Source organism: Beta vulgaris, chromosome 1, assembly GCF_026745355.1.
Source record: "Beta vulgaris subsp. vulgaris cultivar EL10 chromosome 1, EL10.2, whole genome shotgun sequence".
NCBI classification, from domain to species: domain Eukaryota; kingdom Viridiplantae; phylum Streptophyta; class Magnoliopsida; order Caryophyllales; family Amaranthaceae; genus Beta; species Beta vulgaris.
The window spans coordinates 38,278,343-38,294,297 of NC_079202.1; positions in this window are offsets into that span (position 1 = coordinate 38,278,343).

The following is a 15,955-nucleotide window of genomic DNA, read 5'->3' on the forward strand; positions in this document are numbered from 1 at the left end:
CTATTGGAAGAACCGCATGGAGATATTCATCAAGGCTGAAAACTATCAGGTATGGAGAGTCATTGAAGTTGGTGATTTCGAAGTCACAACTACAAATGACAAAAATGAGGTAACTCTTAAACCCCTCTCTGATTATGACAAATCTGATTTTGAAAAAATGGAAGTAAATGCCATGGCTATTAAATTATTGCATTGTGGACTTGGACCCCATGAACATAATAGGATCATGGGATGCAAATCCGCAAAGCAAATATGGGATTTACTAGAAGTAACCCACGAAGGAACTAATGAAGTTAAAAGATCGAAAATTGATTTACTTATGAATCAATATGAACTGTTCTGCATGAAATCCAAAGAAAGCATCCGAGACATGTTTACTCGTTTTACTAACATTATAAATGAGTTGGCTTCTCTTGGAAAGTTTATTTCATCTGAGGAACAGGTTCGAAAGGTTCTTAGGAGTCTTCCTAAGGACAGATGGATGGCTAAAGTCACGCTCTTCAAGAAACAAAAGACTTCACTAAGTTCAACTTAGAACAGCTGGCAGGGTCACTTATGACTCATGAGCTTCACCTTGATACTGAATATGGTGAAAGCTCCAAATCAAAATCAATTGCTCTCAAAGCAGATGATGAAGATGATTCGGACTCTGAAGAAGAAGAAGCAGCCCTCATGGTTCGAAAATTTCGAAAGATGTACAGGAACATGAAGAATGGAAACTTCAAAGGTAAAACTAAGAAATTTTCTAACAAAGCTGCTTGTCATAAATGTGGAAGTACAGATCACTTCATCAAAGAATGTCCTCTTTGGGAAAACGACAAAACCAAAGAAAGGAACAAGGAACGCTTTGCTGAAAGGAACAAAGAATCAAAAGCACCTTTCTCTAAGGCAAATGTACGCAAAGCTATGATAGCTGCTTGGGGAGATTCAGAGACGGAAGAAGAAGAGGAACAACCAACTGAAGAAACAGCAAACCTTTGCCTCATGGCAAACACTGACGAAAAAGAAGATGAAGAAAAAATTGAGGTAAGTCAACATGGACTTGAGTCAGAACTAGATGGTAAAACTAGGACTGAAATATATGATCTTCTTTATGATGCAATTCTTGAATGTAGAGATGAACGTGAAAAACGTGAACAAACGGAACAAGCCTTAAAGGTTTGCAAGGAACACATAGAATGGCTTAAGAAAATGAGAACTGATGTCGAAACTAGATTTTTTGATTTGTTTGATAAAACTTAAAAATCAAAGAATGTTATGAGAGTTTGAAAAATGAAAATTATCTAATTAATTTAGAGATTTCACACTTGAAGGAATTTGTCCCTGTTCTGAGTTCCTTTGATATAAGATCAATTAATTTAGAGATTTCACACTTGAAGGAATTTGTCCCTGTTCTGAGTTCCTTTGATATAAGATCAACCCCTTTGAAAGGATACAGATCTGAGATTGAAAAAATAAATAAAGAGAAAAATATTTTAAAGGAACAGATCTGTAATCTTAAAAAGGAACTGGTTATCGCAAGGAACAGAGGCAAAATCATGAAAGTTCCTAAGTGGATTGAGAAATCACAGACCAAAAGGAAGGAAGGTCTTGGTTTTGAAAACTACAAGAAAAGGAACAAGACAAAGAAATATGTTGATCTACCTAGTGATAAGTTCTGTATGTATTGTGGCAAGGTAGGTCATTACATAAATCAATGTCAACTAAAATCTGAGATGATTGGGAAAAATGTGACAATAAGTAAGAAAAAATGGGTTGTCAAAACAAATCCTAGTCAAGAACAGGAACCCACGAAAGATGGGGTTCCTTCAACTAACAACTAGTTGATTTTTGCAGGTTGGAGTGAGGGGGAACAACACTTGGTATCTCGATAGTGGTTGTTCCAAGCACATGACAGGAGACAAAACGAAGTTTCTCTCACTCACAACCTATGAAGGTGGCAGTGTAACATTTGGTGATAATAAGAAAGGTAACATTGTTGCTATGGGTAAGGTCGGTAAGTCACCATTACACTCCATTGAAAATGTATTTTTAGTTGAAGGTCTAAAACATAATCTATTAAGCATTTCTCAATTCTGTGACAAAGGAAATACTGTAAAATTTGATAAAGAAAAATGCTTAATCATCAACATTAAAACTAAGAAGGTTATCTTGGAAGGAACAAGGAAAGGGAACACATACATTGTGGACCTAGACCTTGTTCCTCAAATCAATTTAACTTGTCTTAGTGTTATTGAAGATGATTCACTTCTATGGCACAAGCGTCTAGGACATGCTAGCTTTTCATTGCTTGAGAAACTTAGATCAAAAGACCTTGTTTTAGGATTACCATCTATAAAATTTCATATTGATCAAGTTTGTGATGCATGTGCACGAGGAAAACAAGTAAGATCCTCTTTCAAATCTAAAACGATTGTAAGTACCACTAAACCATTAGAGTTAATCCATATGGACTTATGTGGACCCATGAGAATTCAAAGCAGAAGTGGAAAGAGGTATGTACTTGTGATTGTAGATGACTACTCTAGGTACACTTGGGTTATTTTTCTCTCTAGTAAAGATGAAACTTATGATGAGTTCCTTGTCTTTGCTAAAAGAGTTCAAAACCTAAGTGGACATAAAATAATGCACATTAGATCAGATCATGGCAAGGAATTCGAAAATTATAAATTTGATGACCTAAGCAGAGATAATGGCCTAGATCATAATTTTTCTGCCCCTAGAACACCACAACAAAATGGTGTTGTAGAAAGGAAAAATAGAACTTTGGAGGAAATGTCTAGAACCATGTTAATTGCTAGTGAACTTCCAAGGAACTTTTGGGCTGATGCTGTTAATACTGCTTGTCACATAATTAATCGTGCCATGATGAGACCTATCATTAATAAAACTCCTTATGAACTTTACTTTGGAAAGAAACCAAACATCACCTATTTTAGAACATTTGGATGCAAATGTTATGTGCATAATAATGGAAAAGATAATCTTGGAAAATTTGATGCAAGGAGTGATGAAGCAACATTTTTAGGATACTCCTCACATAGTAAAGCTTATAGAGTATATACAAGAGAACTATGTGTGTTGAAGAAAGCATTCATGTAATCTTTGATGAATCTGACAAACATAATCCAAGCATACAGGTTGATGACTATGAGATAGGGTTAGCGCAACCTAGTCCAAGGAACACAGATTCACAAGAAGAAGAAGAAGTGAAAGAGGAAAGGAACGAGGAATTCGAAAATAATGATATCAATGATGTTCCTGTTCCTCAAGGAGGAGAAGATGCTCCTGTTCCTCTAAATGAAGGAACTGAGTCCACCGAGGCTAACAGAGGAACAACTGAGCAGAGTTCCTCATCCACTCAAGGAACTCATGAGGAACAACAAGTTTCTATAAGAGAGTTTCAACCAAAACCTTGGAGATTACAAAAGTCACATCCTGTGGAACTCATAATCAGCGACATATCCAAAGGTACGCAAACTAGATCTCGTTAAGGAACTTTTGTGCATTTCATGCGTTCCTATCAATGATGGAACCAAGAAATCATGAAGAAGCCTTAACTGACTCTGATGGATTATTGCAATGCAAGCTGAATTAAATGAGTTTGAAAGAAACAAGGTATGGCATCTAGTTCCTTCATCTAAACAACAAAAATAATTGGCTTAAAATGGGTGTTTAGAAACAAACTAGATGAATATGGAACCATTGTAAGAAACAAAGCTAGACTTGTAGTAAAAGGTTATAACCAACAAGAAGGAATTGATTATGAAGAAACCTTTGCTCCTGTAGCTAGATTAGAAGCCATTAGAATCTTAATTGCATTTGCTGCTTACATGGGATTCAAATTATATCAAATGGATGTTAAGTGTGCATTTTTAAATGGCTATCTAAACGAAGATGTATATGTTGAACAACCCCCTGGTTTTAAAATAATAACTCCCAAATCATGTCTACAAGCTTGATAAAGCTCTTTATGGGTTAAAACAAGCACCTAGATCATGGTATGAGAGATTATCAAAGTTCCTTTTAGAAACAACTTTAAAAGAGGAAAGGTTGATAAAACCTTGTTCCTAAAATCTAAAGGAACTGATATTTTGCTTGTTCAAATATATGTTGATGACATCATATTCGGAGCTACTAATGAAACATTGTGCAAAGAATTCTCAAGTCTCATGAGCAATGAATTTGAAATGAGTATGATGGTGAGTTAAATTTCTTTCTTGGACTACAAATCAAACAAACTGAAAAAGGTATAATTGTTCACCAACAAAAATACATAAAGGAACTATTAAAGAAATATGGCCTCGAAAATTCAAAGATAAATCACACTCCTATGGGAACTTCAACTAGATTAGATGAAGACTCCATAGGAACAAGTGTTGATCAAACAAAATATAGAGGAATGATTGGTTCACTTTTGTATCTAACTGCTAGTCGTCCAGACATAGCTTTCAGTGTTGGTTTGTGTGCTAGATTTCAAGCAAATCCAAAGGAGTCTCACCTCACTGCTGTGAAGAGAATTCTTAGATACCTTAAAGGAACAGATGATCTTGGACTCTACTATCCAAGAAGTGATACATTCGAACTAAAAGGATATGCAGATGCAGATTATGCTGGAGATCTTGTTAATAGGAAAAGCACCTCAGGTATGGCACAATTCCTTGGTCATAGTTTAGTTTCTTGGAGTACCAAGAAACAAAACACAGTTGCTTTATCCACTGCTGAAGCAGAATATGTAGCTGCTGCTGCATGTTGCTCTCAAATGCTTTGGATAAAACAACAACTTAGTGACTATGGAATAAACTTTGAATGTGTTCCTATTTATTGTGACAATACAAGTGCTATAAGTATATCTAAAGATCCAGTGCATCATTCTAGAGTAAAGCATATACATATTAGACATCACTTTTTAAGAGAAAATGTTGAAAAAGGTTTGATCAAACTTGAGTTTTGTCAAACTGATTATCAGATTGCTGATATCCTAACTAAGCCTTTGCAAAGAGATAGATATGAAAAATTAAGGCTTGAGTTAGGCTTAATAAAAATTAAGTGATTGTTCCTATGTCAATTCCCCCATGTTTGAATCAATTTGAGTGACTTTGTGTGCTAAAAATAATTGTGTTTAATTGCCTAAGACCATTGCAAATTGGAATGTTGCAAAACATAACCATGAAGTCAAAGAAACTAAACAACTCACAAATGTCACATAATACTCCCCTTACTGTTCCTAAGGTCAAGAAACATGCATAGTATGAAGGATATTGATATGTAGCATTAGTTGTTCCTATAGCACAAGTTCCTTAGCATTTTTTTTCTTTCAAAAATTAAAATTCATAAAAATCCGAAAAATCCGATAAAATCCCAAAAAATAAGGGGAACCAGTTTAAATTAAATCTTGGTTCTTTTTATCTTTTCGTTTTCTCTCTTTTATTTTTATTTTTATTTCTTTGCTTTATTTCTTTCCCGCGTGTCATAATTACTATTACATGCAAAACTTCTTCAATTCATCTAAAGAAACCGTGTTCCTCTCAAACGCTTCATCTTCACCAAATCCGAAACCTCATCACACCCTTTGAAACTCCATAAAAACCTCCAAACCTTCATAAATCATGGCAAAAACTTCAAGAAACTCACCTTTTCCAACACCAAAAACAACCGACACTTCAAAAATGGAAATTTCTTCATCTCCAACTAAAACCCTTGAAACCGACATAATTCAAGAAAACCCCATAGAGGAACAGCAATTAGAATCTCCTAGAAGGAGCATGAGAAGAAGAAATTGATTGGGGAAGAGATGAAGAAGAAACCCCGGAACAATCTCAGGGGGAAGAAGAAGAAACTGCACCTGTTCCTTCCAAAGGAACTGTTTCTTCGTCTTCCAAGAAAAGGGTCGAACGAAGTGAATCTAGGTATGTCTTGGGCTTTTGCGTCGATTTAGAATGGGCAATAAAATTGAATTTCTAGAATTAACCTCCATTCTAAAGGAACAAGGCATGGAATTCTTGTTTGAATTCGCCTTTAATAATGCTCTTGTTCCTCTAGCTATGGATGAGTTTTGTGCAAATTTTGTTAATACTAATGGAACTTGCACAACTGAGGTTAGAGGAAAAAATAAGGTTTAATCAAGCAACTTTAAGCAAAGTATGGGAAGTTCCTTGCAAAGGAACTGATTTGTATTTTAAAAGGAAAGGAACTGTTTCCTTTCCGAATTTTCCTCAAGACAAAATCTTAGAATATTTTGGAGGAACAGCTGGCCAAAACAAACTTAACCATAACTACTCTCTCCCCTTCACAAAGTACTGTTTAACTTGGTTTGGAGAGCACTCATTCCTCGAACTGAAAAGAGGAATGAAGTGGGTCTCTTGGATATGTGTTACATGTTTTGCTTGGACCAACACATACAAATTAATTTCCCTTCCCTCTTCATTCAACACTTAACCCATTGCATTGAAAATAATTGTGTTATTGGCTACGGGGCCTTGATAACTTCCTTACTTCATCATTTTGAAGTAAGACTTACTGGTTGGACCACCATAGGGGTCAAGCAAGGGAACATCTTGAATGGCTTCTAGTTCCTCAGGAAAAAGAAAACTGCCCAAACTGGACTTAGAAGAAGATGATGATGTAATCTTGGATAATCCTGTTCTTAAGCCGGAGGAACCGAAACCTAAGAGGCGCAAACACATTGCCACTAAGCCAAAACCCTCTGTTCCTGTGAGAGTGAGAAAGAGCACTCGTCGAAAAATTGCTCCTGTTCCTGTTCCTTCCAACGAGGACTCTCCTTTAGTCCTTTCGGATAATGAGGAACAGGTACCCTCTACTCTCAAGGAACCAATACCTCCACCATCTCCCAAACTCTCTGTTCCTTTCACAAAAATACCCTCCATTTCACCTTCGTCCTTCTCTGTTCCTTCAAGTTTTGAGCAGTTGAAGGATGAAATAAAAGGCCCTAATCCTTTTGCTTCCACCTCCACAACACTTCCACCCACACCACCATTTCTTCCTCCCATTTATCACCCTTCACCTTCTGTTTCCATTCCTGGAACAGATGAACCTTCCACTCAAACCTCCCCAGTTCCTTCACAACATCCCCCATCTGCCTCTAGTTCCAAGGGTAAGGAATAGGAAAATCCGGATGATACAAACTGGGTTAATGAAGTCTGCCTTCCTGCACAACATATGATAAAATTTTACAATCATCTACATTGGACTTTGGATGCCAAAACTGATACTATGATAAGTCTTATGAAGAAATTGAGTGATACCGTGGTTGCGCAGCAAAAGAAGATGGATACTATGGCTCGTGCCTTGGAGGAGCTGAAGGAACAGGTTGAACTACATCATGGGGTGGTGATGAAAAAGTTGGAGGATGTGGTTGAAGAAGAAGTTGTAGAGGAACACCATTCCCCTTCCCTTTCTTAGTTTCTTTAATTGTTGTTTTGTTGTTCCTGTTTCTTTCATCAAGGAACACAACTTTTGTTTCTTCTTTTTCTTTTCTTTCTTTGTTATGGAACAAGTGCTATATAATCAATGACTTTTGCTATATTGTCTATGTTTCTAAATGCTTTGCATAATTTCTTCCTTGGAATGGCTAGTATTATGTGATTGATGTTTGAGCAAGTTTACTCTTTGATTTTCTAACTTAACCACTAATGGTGCTTGCATATTGGTCTTAAGGTGTTAAATCAATTCATCAATTCATGCAGAGTCTATTTTTTTGAGGATGACAAAGGGGGAAAAGGATTTAAGGAACAAATAGTACATAAACAAAAAAAAAAAAAAAAAAAAAAAAAAAAAAAACTTAAAAATTGGATAAAAAAAATTAAAAGGTAAATGAAAAATCAAAAATAGGTTAAGGTAAATGAAAAATCAAACTTCAGTTACTCATATAATTGTGTTTTATTTTTCATTTTCTTCTTTATGTTTTTATTTTCATTCACTTATATTATTTGTTATTTTCCTTAGTTTGTACCTTTGTTGTCATCATCAAAAAGGGGGAAATTGTTGAACCCTAGTTTTGATAATGACAAAGAAACAAAGGAACAAACTAAGTAGTGAACTAATGAATTATTTAAGTGTATGGTGTCTAAGGTATCAATGCAAGGAACTGGGAGAATACGAAGTCAATGAAGAAGTCAAGAGATGATTTCAAAGGCTAAGTAAAGAAGTTTCTATGTTGATACTGGAGCAAGCATTGGATCAAGAATAATAGAAGCTAGGTGTTTTATTTTCTAGTTCCAATGTAAAGGAACAAAGAAAGAATGGTAAGGAACTGTGGCAGTCTATTTGAGAATGAAGCGTTTGTTCCTTTGTAAGGAACAAACTAAGTGGCACTTAGCTAATATGTTAAAGGAACTAAACTAATATAAGGAACTAGACTTAGGCGTGTACTTAGTATAACGATTAAAAGATAATGGAGTAAGTCATGCCTAGATTATAGGAAATTAGTTATTTCTAATTTCAAAAGATAAAATCAGTTTTAAAAAGAAAATCTGTTTTGGAAAAGATTTTATTTTTCGGAAAATAAGAAAATAAATATCCGGTTGTTAGAAAGATTTTATTTCAAAGATATTATTTTCTTAAAGATTAGAAATTCAGATTTAAAGATAAAAAGAGTTTATAAAAACTGATTTTCGGATAATGCTCAAGGAACTCCTATTATTTAGGAGTAATGGCTGCATTTTATCCACGTTCATTTATAGTTCATGGGATCATGGGACATGATGTAAAACGTGTTCCTTAGTGGAAGGAACATCATGGGTAAATGGATTAAAACGTGTACTCTAACATTAATCCCACGTTCTTCATGATTAACACTATAAATATAGAAGTCTAGATAAGTTCCAAATTGTGTCTGACTAAGTAATTAAGTGAGTTTAACTTATTAAGTGTCAGTGCCTTCATTCTCTCATAATAGCCATTTGTTCTTTGCCTTCTTACTCTAATTCCACTAAGCTTATTTCGATCAATTGTATTTTGGTTTTTGGGGTAAGGGAACTTTGAGTGAAGTTCTGTAAGAGAAAGGCTTTGAGTGAAGCTTGTATGTGTGAGAAAACTTCGAGTGAAGTTGAGAGGAACTGCTGTTAAGGGAACAGTGGTTCAGGAACTTGAGTTTAGGAACTCAAGGTAGGGCTCGAGTTAGAATTAGGTTGTAACAGAGTTGTTTGGCCTAATTAGTGAAAGTGTTGAGTTCAAAATCCCTAGTAGTCGAGGTTGTTTCTTCTTGTTGGGCCCAAGAAGTTTTTCCTCGTAAAAATCCCTTGTGTTCCTTTAGCTTGTTTATTCGTTTAAGTTTTAATTTCCACAAAAAGTTACGTTTATTTCTACACCTACAATTCACCCCCCCCCTCTTGTTGTGTTCGTAGGGAAATAACAACGCCCAACTCCACTCTGTACTTTCTCTCTCCTCTACCCACCAAGAGAGAGAGAAAAAAGAAAAGAAAAGAAAGAGACATTTTTTTTTTCTGAATAAGTAAAGAGCAGAGAAAGAATACTCTGTGGCAGACAACAATCTCTCTTGTTTCCCAATAATGCAGGTATATTCAAACTCCAATCAACTCACAAAAAAATTTTATTTCATGTCAAGTATTTATTTCTCAAAATTGTGTACATTTTAATCTGTTGTTTATCTTTTTTTCTTCTTTTGCTATTATCAGACTAAAACAGTTCAAGTTGGCAACTTATCAGATCTAGCAACTGAGAGAGAAATTCATGATTTTTTTCTCGTTTTCTGGTGATATTCAGCACATTGAGATCCGCCGGTTTGTTCTTTCACACTACTATTTCTAAAGCTGTCATTTCGGAGTTAGTAACAGAAAACTTCTCAATAATATCAACATATCAAGCTCCATTATTTTGCCATTAGACCGAATAGTATTATATATGATGCACACATCTTGTATTTGACATGGCACGTGAGAGAGACCAGTGCTAAATCTGTAACACGGCAACTGACCTTACATAGTTCATTAGAAGTTACTTCATAGCACATTTGAGCACTAATAACAATAGGAATGTGAGTATGTCTGCATGAAACTCTGATAAATGATCAGCTTCCAAGGTGAATGGACACATAGCACTTTGTAATAAATCAAACACATGAGTAAAATATATCATCTACTAATAACGATTTCCTCCAACTTCTATTTAGCTACAATCACCTCAACAGCAGCCAACAGTTAACAATTTAACATTGACATTATACCAGCATCATATAATAAAATCCCCCGCAATCCTTGATCCTATCAAAAGTTGCGAACCTAATTTCATTGTAAATTGAGATAAGCACAGCTCGCATACATAGTTGTAACAAAATTAAAGAAAATGAGACCAGCATTTACAACATAATCTGCTCAAATCTCTTATATCCTTGAGTGCAAAATCTATAAAATTCCCAAATTAAAGAACCCTAGATACTCCACTAGATGAAACCGCACAAACAGAAAGCATCATAAACGGTAAAACACTAGGAAATCATGTCGATCGAAAAACCGAAATAATTTTCTGAAGTCGCAAAAATGACGAAAGAAATGGAAGGATATAGGGTTTTGAAGCGTGAAAAAAAGGTGAACAGTAGAAGAAATACCTTACGCTGAGAAAGAAGACTATTGCAGGTATCGAACTCATTGCGGAGAGACGATGCTTTGAAACGTTCGAAGGTCTGATAAACTACATCCATGTTTTGGCATGCTCCGGAATAGCAGCACTGAAATAAAAGTGGCTCGCTGCGGTGGCCGGATAGGAAATCGAGGTAAGAGATAAAGTTTTTGACCCAAATAAAACCCTAAACGAAATCAAAGAAAACCCTAATAAAATCCCCAAATCTAAAAAACCTAAAATACAGCAATAAAACTAAATTGCAGTAATAAATTTCGAATGAAAATACCTGGACATGCATTCCAAGGAGTGGACCAAGAGTGAAGAGGGGAAGAGAGAGAGAAGCAGTTTGATGGAGAGGGAGAGAGAGAGAAGCAGTTTGGTGGAGAGGGAAAGAGAGAGAGAACGACAAGGACGAAGGAGGAGGGATGGTGGGGTGAGCAAAGGACGACGAAGGGAGGCACGGTGGTGGTGGTGGTGATGGTGGAGTACAATGCGAGGTTTCACTTGAGCGAGGGGCGCTTGGGAGGGAGGGAAAACAATCGAGGGAAGGAAAGAAGATGAGGGTCAAAATAAAAATATCCGAGAAATAGGTATAGTGCTTCATGAATTGAGAGAGGGTCTAAGTGCTCGGGTTGGTTCTAACCAACCCGGAGCATTTAACATCAAATGCTCGGGTTGACTAATCAACCCGAGCATTTGTGAATTTTTTATATTGAAATTTTCACAAATGCTCGGGTTGATTAGTCAACCGGAGCATTTGATAAGTAGCAAAAGCATTTTTTTCCACTAGTACATTGTCATGTGTAAAAAGTGAAAGTGTAACATGTAAAAAAAACAAAGGAAGTATCTATATATATACTTCCACCCTTTTGAAATGAGTGAAACATTTCATCTTAAAAAACTCTTATATTAAAAAGAATAGTTTTTTACTTATTTTACAACGGAGAAAGTGTACATCTAAAATCCAAGGCAAAAATCTGCAATATTGCCACATGTATTCCCCCTCCCCCGCACAATTAAATATGAAACATATTAAACAATAAAAAATATATATTTTAAGACTCACATCCATAACCTCTCATTTGAGATACAAATGCACTAATCAACTACTCTACAATCTCATATTGGTTGTTGTGGGGGAAACAATTATATAAAGACAAGATAATATATGTATTTTAAAAACAATTAAATATATATATATATATATATATATATATATATATATATATATATATATATATATATATATATATAATACTCAGGGTCCGTTTGATCCAACTTATTTTGTCTTATTTTATCTTATCTGAACTTATCTTATACGAATTTATCTTATCTGAATTTATCTTATCTTATCTTATTTTTACTGAACTTATCTTATCTTTATATATATATATATATATATATATATATATATATATATATATATATATATATATATATATATATATATATATATATATATATATATATATATATATATATATATATATATATATATTCTAGTTTATTGTGTTGCCTAACATAGTTAATTCGCTTTATTCAACTTATTTTATTTGAACTTATCTTATCTTATCTTATCTTACATTTTATCTAATCTTGTCTTATCTTATCTTTTATGAAATAAGTTGAACAAAACAGAGCCTAAGTTAATGTCAATTGTAGCGTGCACTACCTTTCAGTTATCTTATATTTTAAAAAACTCTTCAAATTTTTATAACATCTTTAATTAATACTACTACACCATTTAATTTCATTAGTTTTATTCTTACACATTAACTAAATTTCAAAAACTAGATTATATCATTTTTTTGTAAGTAATTATATACATATATATACTCTCTTGAATTGAGAGTGAGGGATAGCTTAGTTGGTTAAAACTTCCCTCCCGGTTCCAGGTGATCCTGGGATTTATTCTCATCCCCATCCTTGTGGCTCATTCGCACCAAAAAAAAATACTCTCTTGAAGTCAAGGGTTATATTGATGGATAATTCATATTATAATTTACTATGTAGAAAATTTGAAAGGAGCTAGAAAATCATTTTCTAACCACAATCCAATGCCTATAACTTTTTTTCCCACTTCTCACAAATGTTTGATTCAAAACTTTAAATTTACATTAGTAGACAAGCCCGAGCCAACAACTAGCTCTTTATTAGCAAACGGAAGAAGAGACATACTCCTGTTAACCTTAAATATAAGTTTTATGTCGGACAAGATTCAAACACAAATGATTAAATCTAATCAGCTACAAACTTAAAGCGATTTCAAGGTTCATTAACTGTAATTGCGTTTATTTAATAATTTAGTTTTGATCATATAAGTTTAGGTTCGAGATTGTTCTTCTCAATTTACTAAAATTAGTTCAACAAAAAATAAACAGAAGTTTAATTCTGCAAAAGGAAGTTTAATTATGCCAAAACAAGTTAAGTTCAGCAAAATTAAGTCAAGTTCAGCAAAAAGAAATTCAACAAATAAAAATAAGTATCACTTAAGCAAAAAATTAAGTTTAATCCAACAAATATAAGCTAAGTTGAAGAAAATTCAAAAAAAAAAAATAACTTCATTAAGCAAACATAAGTTAAGTTCAACAAAAATATATTAGATTTATCAAAAATACGTTAAACTCAACAAAAATAATTTAATTTTAACAAAAATAAGTTGAAAAGAACAATCCTAAGAAAATATCTAATAAATAACTTTATTTATGCGCCCTATGTCCTCTTTCCTCTCTCATATTCTCTTAGTAAGTGCTTGTTATTTAGGCTACAATAATTTTTGAGAGTATATTCAACCTTTTCTACAACTAATTTTTTTAGTGGACCTTAATAATTACTTGTTGAATGATGGATCTATTGTAGTTTGTAAAGAGAAAAAGTTGACTGTTAACCTTTTTTATTTTTTAAAAAATTGATACGAAGAAATATCCGAATTTAAAATCGTCCTTAACGATTTCTTAGCTCGGTTATTATGGGTCATGCACTTGAGTACAAGCGGAGAAAGATAACGGGGTCCCTACCCCCAAGTGCCATAGTTATAAGGATTCACCTTGTAATTTTAAGGTTAAACATTCAAATAAAATAATTATGAATTGGAGTTTTTTATAAGGGTATATTTTACATTTTGCCTTTTTCATCAATTTCAACATATATTATCAAAACTTGTGAATAAGCATTGTAGCCCACCATATGTTATCTTACTTTCAAGCGCAAAGATGACTTCATGTTTATACGTGCCATGATAAGTACAAAAAGAAAATTTAACATATAGTTACTTCTTTTTATACATGTTATATCCTAATGTAGTGATTCTTTATAAAATTTACCATTTCGAATATATTAACATTTTGCTTATATAGTCACTCTATACAACCTATAGTTATTCACTTACTCCTCTATCTACTAAAATCTAACTTAGTGAACTTTTTTTCTTTAGACAATTACTTTTTTTAATTTATAATTACGCTTCTTTTATATTTACTGTTTAATAACATAGTGGCCCATTTCCTCTCCATATAGCCATAATTTTCCACCTATAGTTACACATGCTAGCACTAGGTCATCAATAAATTTAGTGTGGCCATATAATTTTTTTTTTGACAAGAATTATGCTTGCTATATGACACTTCTCTCTCATGCAAATACTCTTACCCTACTTTTAAAAAAATTCATTGTAATAGAATTTGAAATATGGAGCTACTACTATAAGCTAACATATAAATGATACTCATTTATGCATGAGAAAATTTATTAAATTATTCAGCGTAATTTTTTACAAAATAAACGAAATCAAAATAACTTAACAATAAAAAGAAATTGAGACACTGCCACATATCGCCTCATTCCTCTTAAAATGTTTATAAGAAGTCTCTAACTTTTGGTTCTAAATGTTCAAGTCATTATCCAACTATCAAATTACAATGTAACTTGTAATAAAATTTCAATGGTCACCCAAATAATTATAATATAGAATCTTATCATCAAATAATATGGAGCATGGTTGGAGTAATTCAACAACTAGTTTGATTTAATAACCACGAGTGCATCACTCTAATAAACAAAGATATCTTATTATTTTTTCCAAATAATCTCGAGTGCAACAGTACTCTAGGAAGAATTGACTTTAGAATGGATGGATTCATGGAGTAGAGGAATTTTCTAATTTCTATATTATATACTATCGACGATGGAACACATGGATTTTATTTATGAAAAATGCTTGTCATTTTTTTTTAAATTGTAAAACTAAGATGCCTGTCATATCTTAATAGTAGTTGATAAGTATAGACGAGTAGGCAGAAATTGAAGTTCTAACTAGATTTACAATATATTTAGGATTTCGGAGGGAGAGGTGGTAGTTCAGTGGAGTATCATCTCGAATTTCAGACATTATTTTGGATTCGAATTTTCATCCTAATAATATATTGGCATATTGGGGATTAATCTTGTGTTAGCAGTGGGATTTCAGGCATGTTGTCTTATGTGATGTTTAGCCTTGCACATAGCCGTTGAGTTTGTGTGCCCAACAGACTAGTAGCCTAGTAGGGGTTGGTTTTCAAGCCAATTATCTTCTTAATAAAAAAAAAATAGAACAAGAAATAGTTTAGCATATGTTTAGCTTGTGAAAATAAAATTGAAAAAACTCTCATTTTCTCAATATTGAAATGATCACTAGAATTTGTTAAAGGAAACTCGTTTTATAATTGTTCTATCATGTATGTTTGCTTTTATAGTCTCCGATCGAGAAAAAATTTAAATTATTAAGATTTTTGAAGGGCGTGTCGCACACCTAATAAAAATATATAACCTAACTAACCTCCTAACTAAGTAGTAGGGTAAGTCAGGATCGATCCCACAGAGAGAAAGTTGGTCTATGATTAGCCCTTAAATAATGGTAAGACTAAAGGAGATTAACATCAAAAATAATGGTGGAATTAAACTATGCTAAATCAATATCAAAATAAAAAACTCTAGAGTTAAGTATCCCCACTAGCATGAAATAATATAATAATACTTCCTACCCCAAACTAATTAATTAGATATTCACAAGGAAAAGTACACCCTATAAGATACCATAAACCTCTTCCGAGTATCTATGGCTTCTCTAATATGCACTCAAGCCTACTCCCGTGGAATCATACAAATTAAAGACATTAAACACGACACTCTAACATCTTAACAATCCATTCTACCTACTCTCGTGGAGAATTTCATGTCCTTAATTGAAATACCAAAATCCGTCAAATTAAAATCCAATCTCCGTTGGGATCAAGACAATGGAATAATAACAATACTAATTATCCCTAATCTAGTATTGGAATATGCACAATCAATTAAGTAAGAACAATTAAGCAATTAA